This window comes from Camelus ferus, chromosome 31 (genome assembly GCF_009834535.1).
Source record: "Camelus ferus isolate YT-003-E chromosome 31, BCGSAC_Cfer_1.0, whole genome shotgun sequence".
Taxonomy (NCBI): Eukaryota; Metazoa; Chordata; class Mammalia; order Artiodactyla; family Camelidae; genus Camelus; species Camelus ferus.
In genome coordinates, this window is record NC_045726.1 from 9,945,908 (window position 1) to 9,957,281 (window position 11,374).

An 11,374-nucleotide genomic window follows, 5' to 3' on the forward strand; every position below is an offset into this window, starting at 1 on the left:
TTGTGGTGCAAACAGCTCACTTGCAGAAAGTTTGTCTTTTCTCCAGCACTTGCTGATTTTCTTCTCAGGGCAAAAGAAATCAATGACGTATTATTGGGCATATTTCACAATTACCTCTAAGGGCTGCAGTGGACCATGAAAAGCTACTTTCCGCAGAGTAGATTAGGAATCCATTCAGCACCGATTTCCAAGCTGAGAGTCATCCCTCCAGCTTTTGAGTGTGATGTGCTTATTGACTTTGCATCTGATGGAGAGCTGAAAGAAGTCTTCAGTGAGTCATCTCTCCGTGATTTCCGTGTCCCTGTTCAACCTGAATATCTAGCATTATCTGACAGAGCCAAACTCTCGCTGCCACGCTCAATAACTTATAATTGGGACTTAGAATTTGATAATTAGGTAGGAAAAAATAGAAAGGAGAAGCCAATTAGATGTGGAATCTGGTGACATAAACTACGTCATCAAGCCAAAGAGAGAAAGATTTCAAACTCTCATCCCTTTCAATTGATATGAAATAAACATTATGAATTTTTAAAGGTTTTAATTTTTATTATTAAAATTACAATGTCTATCTTTAGAAATGACCTAAAATTTGGTCCATTAAGTGGTCTGTGGATGCCCCAAGTTAGAGAAATCCTGGTTCAGTATAACAACTCTTCTTAAAGAGTTGCCCTTCCTTTCCACACTAGGTCAGGCACATCTCCTTAGCTGTGTATCAGCACAGCCGAAGGCACTGAGGATTTAGCAGGGAACAAAACTTTCTGCTCTCATGAAAAATTCTGGTTGGGGGAGGTGGAAAGGAAGAAAGTAAACCAATAAACTATGTATGGGGTTAGGTTGGTGATATGTGCTCGGGAGAAAAACAAAGCAGGTTAGAGTAACCAGGTAAGGGGTTTGCTATTTCTAATGGGGTGATCAAAGGAGGATTCCTTGATAAGGTAACATCTGAGCAGAGACCTGAAGGAGATACTTAGGGGAGTATCTGGAGGAAGGAGTCCCACTGTCAAATTAAGGTGAATCAGATTATTTTGATAAATTCTGCTTTCTGGAAATAACTCAACATGTTGGGTTAATTTTTTTACAAAATAAACTTTAAATTTTGGAGTAGTTTTAGGCTGACAGAAAAATCAGCCAAGCTAGTACAGAGTGCTGGTTTACCCCTCACCCAATTTTCTTTATCGTTAATATCTTGCATAACAAAGGTACATTTGTCAAAAGTAGGAAACCAACACTGGCACATTATTATCAAATAAACTCTAGACATTATTCAGATCTCACTAGTTTTAAAACTAGTTTCTGTTCCAAGATCCAATCCTGAATACCACAGTGCGTTTAGCTGTTATGTCTCCTTAGTTTCTTCTGATCTTGCCTTCTGATCAGGCTGCTATAACTGGATACCACAGACTGGGAGGCTTGTAAACAACAGAATATGTTTCTCATAATTCTGGAGGATGGGTAGTTGAAGATCAAGGCACCAGCAGATTTGGTGTCTGGTTTGGACTCGTTTCCTGGTCATAGATGGCTGTCTCTTTGCTGTGTCCTTATGTGGTGGAAGGGGCAAAGGAGCTCTGTGGAATCTCTTTTATGAGGGCACTAATCACATTCATGGGGGCTCCACCCTCATGACCTAATCACCTCCCAAAAGCCCCACATTATAAAACCATCACCTTGGGGGGTTAGGATCTCAACATATGAATTCTGAGAGGACATAAACATTCATTCTCTAGCAGATCTGTTACAGTGTTTGTTTTTCAACATTTTGACAGTTTTGCAGAGTTCTGGTGAGGTATTTTGCAGAATGCCTCTGCATCAGACTTTGTGCTGATGGTTTTCTTATGATGAGGTGGGCTGTTGGTCCTGGGGAAGAGTACTGAAGAGGTGAAGCATTCTTCTTGTCACGTCATATCACAGGGTACAGGATATCAACATGAATTATCCCCAGTGATGTTAATCTTGATCAAGGTCATGTTTGCCAGGTTTCTTCAGTCTCAGGTTACCCCCTCCCCCCCACCCCTTTCCACACTCTGATATTTGGAATCAAGTCATAAATCTGGTCCACACTTGGGGTGGTGAAGGTTGAGAGTGGTGGATTAAACCACTTCTGGAGCAGGCATCAGCTACATAAATTATTCGGAATCTTTCTGCAACGAAGATTTGCTGCTTCTTCCCCAGTTATTTATTTATAAAACGATTTACCCTGAATTATAATCCAGTGCTGTTCTTTACCTCATTGCTCAAATGATTCCAGCTTTGATCACTGACACGCCTTCTTCTCCCATTTTTTGTTTTTTGGAACAATTTCTAACTTTCTGGCACTACAAGGTACTCCTAATTCCTCTTGTATTTTCCTTTCCTCAGCCCTAGGCAGGGAAAGTGTATTTAGAAAACAAGATTTGAGGGCTGGGTGTTCTTGTTACTACTTGGGTGCTACTGCCATTGGGTGTGTTTTGCAGACAGAACTAGGAAATATATGTATATATACAAGTCCATGTGTGCACATGTATCTGTAATTGCTTTGTATCTTTTCAACTGTAACATACACCCGTATCTGCAAAAAGTTGAACAACTCTAATCTAGTATCACATGGTCCATCCTAGTCTTCCTTTCTTATCTGTAACTTCTTTCTTGAACATTGAGAAACCTGGATCCCAGTTGCTTGGTCCAGTCCTGCCTATACCGCTTTCCCCTGAGGGCGCCGGGCTCCCCTGCCTTTATGGCTGCTGAGTGACTATCTAGTTCATGGGCTCTTCATTGCCATGGCCTCATGGGGTCCCCCGTCAAGTGTGCTCTTCCTCAGTAGGAAGATGGTTATGTACTGCAGAGGGCATGTGGCTTTGCTCCACAACCTTGGGGCTCCTGCTGAGATTCTCCCTTGGGCTTGCCATGGTCCCCACAGGGCATCCCGATCTGGCACAGGCACATGGATCAGCACCGGATGCACTGGCCAGGGAGCCGGCCAAGTGGCATGGCTGCGTTCATGAAGTGTGGGCGGCTCTTCCTCTGAGAACTGGGGCTCTAATACTGGGGCAAATAGCAGGAGGAATTCGGGACACTATATTGCGTTAGCTTGTTTGCACGTAGGTTTCACCAAAGTCCCACAAGAGAGGGAGGAATTTAGAGTAAAGAAAATAGAACTTTTCAAAGAGAGATATTCTTTTCCTGTAGCCTGATACCTACATTCACTGAGGTCTCTTGCAACTTGGAGCCTTGAGGGGTTAGGAAAGCTGACTTCTCTAGACCAAGCAGACTGATGTCAGCAGCAGCCGTACTCACAGTGGCCAGCACTAAAGGTTATTTCTCCCCAGATCCGTTTCCCCTTTCCTCTTTAGTAACACATTGCAGCACACATTGCTTTCTGGAATAAAGGACTACATGTCTCAGCCCCTTGGTAGGTGTGAACCTGGGATTTTGGTGCTGTCAGTGAGGTATGAGAATTTCTGGAAAGACTATTTTAAAGGGAGGTAACTGAGTTTTATAGGTTCCTTTTTGTCCCTTCTTCCTCCTCCTTCTTCAGTCTGCACTTCAGATGTGATGGTTGGCACTCCAGTACTCACCTTGGACCACGTGGTGACCTTGGGTTAAAGGTCAAATGTGTACTACTTGACTTTTTGTGACTGTGTACTACTCAGCCATAAAAAAGAATGAACTTTTGCCATTTGCAACGACGTGGATTGACCTGGAGGGCATTACGCTAAATGAATAAGTCAGACAGAGAAAGACAAATACTATATGTTATCACTTACATGTGGAATCTGAAAAATACACCAGACTAGTGAATGTAACAAAAAGGAAACAGACTCACAGATACAGAGAGAAACTAGTGGTTACCAGTGGGGAGAGGGAAGCGGGGAGGGCAAGACAAGGACAGGGGATGAAGAGGTACAAACTATGGTGAATAAAATAAGGACATAGTGTACAACATAGGGAATATGGCCATTATTTTATAATAACTGTGAGTGGAGCATGACCTCTAAAAACTGTGACTCACTATGTTATACACCTGTAACTTGTATCACATTGTACATCAACTATATCTCAATTAGAAATGTTAAAAATTAAAAAAAAAAGTCAAGTGTACTAGAGCAGAATGGTAAAGACTCAGTGCCCCAGTGATCACAGTGGAACCAGCACCCCACACCTCTGAACTGGTCTTGTGTGGGAAAGAGGGAAACTCTCTGTTGAAGCTGCTGGTAGTTCTTGGTTTCAGTTATTAGCAGCTGGGCCCAGTTCTTCATTAATACAAGGCCCCCTGTTCGAATAACCATTAGTCAGAGACCGCGCCAGGGCAGTGCTTCTTAAATTTCAGCATCACCTGGAGGGCTGGTTAAAACCCCATTTGCTGGGTCCCACACCCAGAATTTTAGATTCAGTAGGTCTGGGGCAGGGCCTGAGAATGTGTCTTCCTTCCTTTCTTTCTTTCTTCCTTCCTTTCTTTCTTGCTTTCTTGCTTTCTCTCTTTCTCTTTTTAACCTTTTTTGGTTGGGGCGTGGAATTAGGTTTATTTATTTACTTTTTGGAGGAGGGACTAGGGGCTGAACCCAGGGCCTCGTGCATGCTAAGCATGCGCTCCACCACTTAAGCTATACCCTCCCCACTGAGAATGTGCATTTCTGTGTTCCCTGGTGATGCTGCTGCTGCTGGTCTGAGGACCATGATTTGAGGAGCCCTGGACAAGGGGGATGGGTAGAACAGAAGGAGGTATTATGTATAAGGCACGCATTTTCAGGCTTCCGGTTTCTGTTTAAACAAGGTCTTTGATGGTGGTTACTTACATGTGAAATTGGTCCGAAGCAAATACATTGGAAGCCTCCAAGTTTTTTTTTTAAATGATTTTATTGAGATATAATTTAATCCGTGTAAAGGGTACAATTCAATGGCTTTCAGTATAACCTACCAAATTAAAAAAAATCATTGTAGGAAAATATACATAACATAAAATTGGCTGTTTTAACCATTGTTGAGTGTGTAGTTCAGTGGCATTAAGTACATTCACACTGTCATGTAACAATCACCACCATCCAGCTCCAGAAATCTGTCTCTTCCCCAGCCAGTAAACAAGAATCCCCTCTTCCCCTTCCTCCCAGCCTCTGGCAGCCCCCATTCTACTTTCTGTCTATGCATTTGACTCCTCTAGGTGCCTCACATAAGTGGAATCATACAGTATCTGCCCTTCTGTGACTGGCTTATTTCACTCAGCAGAACGTCCTTAAGCTTCATCCATGTTGTAGCACGTGTCAGAATTTCCTTCCTTTTTAAGGCTGCATCATGTTCCCTTGTATAGATAGACCACATTCTGTTTACTCATTCATTTGGACATTTGGATAATTTCTATCTTTTCAGAACTGTAAATAATGCTGCTATAAACAGTGGCCTATCACATTTTTAATTTAAAAATTTAAATAGCTGAGACATTCATATGGCTCAAATACAAAAGAATGGATACACAGTGAAAAGTCTTCCCCCACCCATGCTCACGGCCACCCAGTTCCCTTCCCTAACGGCGGCCTCTGTTCTCTGCTTCTTGTGTGTCTTTCCAGAGATGTGTGACTTTCCTTTCTTTCTGACACAGATGACACTTACTATTCCATGCACACTATTCTGCACCTGTTTGTAAAATTTGACAATGTTTCTGGGAGATCTAAATTGAGAACTTTTTCATTCTTTTTTTACATAGCTGTATAGGATGTCATTGTGTGCGTGTACCATACTTTATTTAACTGTCCTTTACTGATTGTCATTTAGATGGTTTCCAATCCTGTGCTTTAGACACACAGCTGCAATGAATAATCTTGCAGAAATGTCATTTTATTTGTGTGAAATGTAGTGTGATAAATTCCTAGAAGTGAAATTAGTCAGAAGACCTTGCACGACTAATGTGTATGTATACAGCCAAATGTATAGGGAAATATCTATGTATATCTCAACGTTACTCCGATGTATATATGAGTAATGTATTTAGTCCAATTGCCCTCCATGGAGAAGCTCTAGCCTGTGCTCCTGTCAGCATATAGATGAAAGTGTCTGCCTGCGTGGGCTTGCCAATGCAGAGTGTGATCAAAGTCTTTGATCTTTCCCTATCTGTTGAGTGAAAAGTAGTTTCTCATATCCACAGAGAGCCTTGTGCAGACTGTACCTGGTAGTCTTACTCACAATAGTAAGAACCATTGTATCCATTTTAAAAAGGCTGTGAAAGACATACACCTCCCGGAAGGCTGTCTTCTTCAGTGCCCGCCTCAGATGGGGCTTTGAGGACAATGGACATGGAAGTTTCTCTCAGAGGCCAAGACAAGCTGTCACAGAGGCCAACGGACAAAGAGGACCATTCCAAAAGCAGGACCAGGGGTTGCTGGGTTGGCTGACCAAGGAGCTCACTCTTCTGCCCACCACAGTGTCCTCTACTCAGTGGAATGCTGTGTGTGTTAGGACTCATGCCTGCCTTGTGTTTGCCATTCTTCCCTTTTCTGGAAAATGTCAATTCCCTTTTCCTATTCCTTCCTTATCCCTATTTATTGGGTGAATTCAACTGGGTGAGTAATGTGTTTTGTAGCTTCCCCTCAAGAAGGCACTTTTGGGTCTGAGATTCAGGACTTTGAGCTCAGTTGAGATGTTGGCTGGTCTCATGGGTAGACTATGGTGGACATTGTTGAATCTTTGACAAACACCATTTGCCCCACTTTCCTTTGGTCTTTTCTTGCTTGCTTGCAGAACCTGGATTTTGTCATGGGGTGGGAGTGGGGGGCTGTGGGAGGGATTGCCCAAGTAATGAGTTGTGATGAACTCATTGTTTGAGGCCCTCAGAGCAATGTATTGCTCTTCTGATTAAAAAGAACAGATGACTGGTACAGTTCCTTCCCTCTCTTCTCACCTTGATGTGGACAAGATACTTGGAGCTGCGACAGGCACCTTGTGACAATGAGGTGATGAATGAGGATGGTAGGGCAGAGCACTAGGAAGAAGCCCGGAACTTTGGCCTCACTGGGTTTCCATACCAACCCTGTAATTATTATTTCCAGAGTTCTTTTAATATGATATAATTACAGCCTTTCTTGTTTAAACAATTAACATCAATATTCTATGACTTAGCACTGAAAGCTTTCCTAATGGACACACAGGGACTGCTGAAGTCATGTGTGTTAATGCCAGTGGGATTTTTTTATTGTCTTAAGCTCAGACCACTTCAGATAACCAATCCCAGTTTCCTCCTGGTTTCCCTGATGGTCCATTGCCCAAACCACCCCCTTCCTGTGTCAACTGTCGAAAAACTGTGCATGGTATGAGAGTCTATCCTACTTGCAAACTAATAAGCTAGCTCACCCATATTTCATAGATGCTGGCAGAAGACATGAGACTCCTTCCTGGGTAATGCAACCACCAGAACATTTTATATCAACATCTACACCAGTTCTGTGGGCCTCAGTTCCCACGGGGTGATGCCAAGAGGCCCCGGTGATACCAACACGCACAGTGGGGTGAATTTCAAGATAGGAGCCCAGAGCTTAAGTCAGTTGTACCTTTTATACAATTTGGATGTGAGCCTGCCTGACTTTTGCCTTAGAAGGAGACATTGTCTTCATTAGACTGGACAGTAACAAATCTGCCCTCCCCTCTGCTCCTGAGGAAGACCTTATCTCTGTTTCCCAAGGCTGTCCACTATACAAACATTCTTAAAAAGATAGTGTTAAATCAAGACAATCAGAGCATCTGCTCTAAGACACGCAGAGATATGAGAGACCCACAGAAATTTGCTTCCCAGCATCAGTCTGCATTCATGGTTACAAGTTGACTCTGGCTGGTTTAAGCAGAAGAAACTTGCTAAAATGATGTCAGAGACAACCACTTTCGAGGACTAGATATATGACAACAGCTAGTAGACTTAGAAATGCTCATATGGTCCTACCCAGCAATTCTACTCCTAGAACTATACCCTCCAGAAACCCTTACACACACATACCAGGAGACACGTACAGAAGAGTCTGTAGCAATATTATTTATATTAGCATAATATCAGAATAACTTAAATGTCTGCCCATAAGGGAATGCAGAAATTGTGGCATGTTCATTCAGTAGAATTCTGTAACACCACAGCAGTGAAAATGAATGAACTAGCAGGCACATAATTCATCCTGGAAGAATTCCATAATCATAATGTTGAGTGAAGAAAAGCCAGCTGCAGAAGGACACATACCGTATGACATCATTTACTTGAAATTTAAGAATAAGCAAGATGATTACCATCTAGTGCTCAGAGTTACATGCATATGGAGGAAAGATGTAAGAATGATGACGCCGATTCAGAGCAGTGCGGTTGCCTCACTGGGAAGAGGCAAATGGGATCTAACTGACTGGTCGAAGTTTTACTTTTAAGGTTTATTATCCTGATACCCTCTATCCCTTACATTTTGCTCAGTAAATTAAAATGTTAGAAGAAATTATATCGGCTAGCAGACTAGAATGGTAGAGGCCCATAGATGTGGGCTTTGAGGCCGCTGGGCCAGGATCAAGGGTTAAATCTCAGTCTCTCCCGCTACAGAGCTGGCCTGGGGAGGACACCACTGCTGTCCTGCGAGTACTGGGCCACCTGTTGCAGCACCGAGACATCGGCTCTGGTCTTGGGCTGCCGTCATGAGCACCGCACCGCTCCTGCTCTAGGACCTCCATCTTGTTCCACTTCCAGACAGAATCATCTGTGGTCCTTGCTTCTGTGCCTCATTTGCTCCTATTCCAAAGTCTGGGGCGAGTGTGCCTGGTTGGCAGAGCTGGGGCTGTGTTCTAGCTGCAAGGTTGGATTGGAAGGTGACCAGGTGACATTTTTAGCCTCTGTCATGGGCGACGGGCTCTGCCTCGCTAAAATTCATAAGATTGGGAATTCCCCAAATGTTGGACAAAGGTTGAGATTCCGGGTGACACCAAAGTGACAGTGTCCACGACATACCTTCAGTGTAAACGGTCGGGTAGAGCTAGTAAAGAAGAAACAGAAGAAGTGAAAGCATGGACGTGGTGTTTTTCTAGAATGTAGGAAAAACAGTAGTAGGAGGCCAAATTTAATAGGCTAAACTTGACCTGGTTAGAAGGATACTGAAATCTCAATTTCTGTTTGTGTTTATTTTCTAATTTGTCATTATTATTATTTTTTTATTCAGCCCAAATGACCTCCCTTACTAGACCATCAGCTCCTCAAAGTTAAGAACCATTCCTCACTTTGGAGAGACGCCTTGTTTGCCATGGAAAGTCCATTGGTTTGCAGGTCAGCTGGAACTGAGCTTGCATCCTGGGTGTTCTGCTGATTAGCTAAACGATAGTGGTTATGTAAGGCGGTCTTTCTGAGACTTGGTATCTTCGTGAGTAAATAGAGATTGCACCCACTTTTCTGGGTGGTCAGTATTATATCCAACATAAATAAGCTTAGAAAGTAGATGTTCAGTAACGATTTCCTTCCTTCCCTTCCCTTTAGACCATTTCTGTTCCTCCTCAGGTCCTGCACTGGGCTTGGAAAGCACTCGGTGGTGTTTGCTGAATGAATGACCTTGGCTTTGTCCATCCATAGATGTGCTCCTGCCCCTTCCTCTTGTAGCCACCATATCCAAGCTTGCTCTGTTGCAATTTTAGAGACTTGGTGGGATTCCTTTCTTCATGGACAGCCTCTAGGAGATTTTTACATGTCAATAGGACTTCACTGATGCTACGTTTCTTTATTTACTGAACAGTTCATTTGACAAATGAAACTCCAGATACTTGCCGGGCTACAGGGACCAATGACTTGGATCTTCCCATGACGGACTTTGCAGTTGCAGTAGGAGGGAAGGGCTTGTAAGTCGCTCTCATGTAACGGTGAGTTCTGTGGTAGAGGTGAGCACAGACATGCCATTTTATTCCATTGTTATGCCATATAATTCCTAGAGTTTTCCCCCAAAATGAGTTTTCAGATAATGATTATTTGGTTCAATTATTTTATCAGGATATTTTTAGAAAAATGACATCCCTACCTACACAGGTTTTCCCAACATTCCCAAACTACAACTTTACTTTTATTTACCTAGTCTCAGTGATCTTCTGGAGTAGGAATTGAGCAAGGGGGTATGGCTCAGTGGTAGAGCACATGCTTAGCATGCACAAGGTCCTGGGTTCAATCCCCAGTACCTCCATTCAAAAAAAAAAAAAAAAAAAAAGGCAAGAAAAAAGAGGTTTATGGAGTAGGAATTAGTCAGGTCCTATTTCAAATTTCCTGCTTCCCATAGTTTCGAAAAGCTCTATTCCCAGAATTTTATCTCGATTTCTTCCTACTGAGAAGGATCATGACTATAACCATTTCCACTGAGAACTAATTATGAGGATGGCAGTGAAATTACAATATCAACAGTCTCATTAATCCAATCACTCAGGATAAACCCCAATGGAAATTAGTAAAGTCTGTAACGTAGCAGGGGATTGGCCCACCGGAAGCACAGGAGGGATCCCTGAGCCCATCTGGTTCCAAATTCTGACACTCAGTCCTGAAGACGCGGGTGTAAAGAAGGGATACATTGGAATTTCAGCCAGGCTTTTGGCTGCTGAAAAGAGGTGAGGCCATGGAATACTAATAACAGTTTGAATGAATGAATTAGAGCTAATATATGGACAAGGCTCAAAATGATTGTGGAAAGAAAAAAGCAAGTTGGGGAATAATAGAAAAGATTTTGAAATCTACAGAACAATGCATCAGGATATTTGTGTGTATATACCCAGGTAATAAAACTATCAAATATACACGGAAATGACAAGTTCTGAGTTTGGGAGAGTGGTTATCTCTGAAGAGGGAGGAAAGGACAATGGGGTCTAGGTAGGGAATCAAGTATTGTAATACTTTAATTAAAAACAACAAAGATCCTGTACAGCAACTAGGCTTTAATAAAAAAAATCAATCTAACAACAACAACAACAAAGATCTGAAGCAAAAGGAGGGGAAATGCGTGAGAACAGAAACTCCCCAAGGCTACAGCCAAGGAGATGGAGGGGAAAGTGAAGGGAACTGGATGGGGATCTAAATTTGGGTCTTATCTCTGCCTTGGCTGAGTTGTGAGACCTTGAATGAGTTTCTTCTGGGCTCCCTTTTACAGAATAGAGAAAACCACATTTGGCCCTACCCTCCTTAGCATCTCTGTGAACATCCTTTCCTCAATGGATATGAATACCTTATGAACACTGTTGAGTGTCCGCCAAACAAGGGGTTATTAGCAACCAGTTGGAGCTTTAGAATATACATGGTTAGGCCAGGAAAAAATTGAGGCTAGCAACCAGCCTATAGTGAGGAACCTCTGTATTTATCAGCAATACAGAGCTTAGATATAGAAAATAAAATGTTTCAAAAAATAAGAGGAAAAACCTGACAATCACTGCAGAA

General features: G+C 42.6%; 1 long non-coding RNA gene across 1 annotated transcript; it reads right to left on the reverse strand.

Moving 5' to 3' along the window:
• Positions 1–2,778: 2,778 nt before the first annotated feature.
• On the reverse strand, positions 2,779–9,903 carry LOC116660746. Its single transcript, XR_004316347.1, has 3 exons — positions 9,825–9,903; positions 8,633–8,637; positions 2,779–2,789 (listed from the first exon to the last, which is right to left on the reverse strand). It is a non-coding gene; the product is annotated as an uncharacterized LOC116660746 (long non-coding RNA).
• Between the last annotated feature and the right edge of the window lie 1,471 nt (positions 9,904–11,374).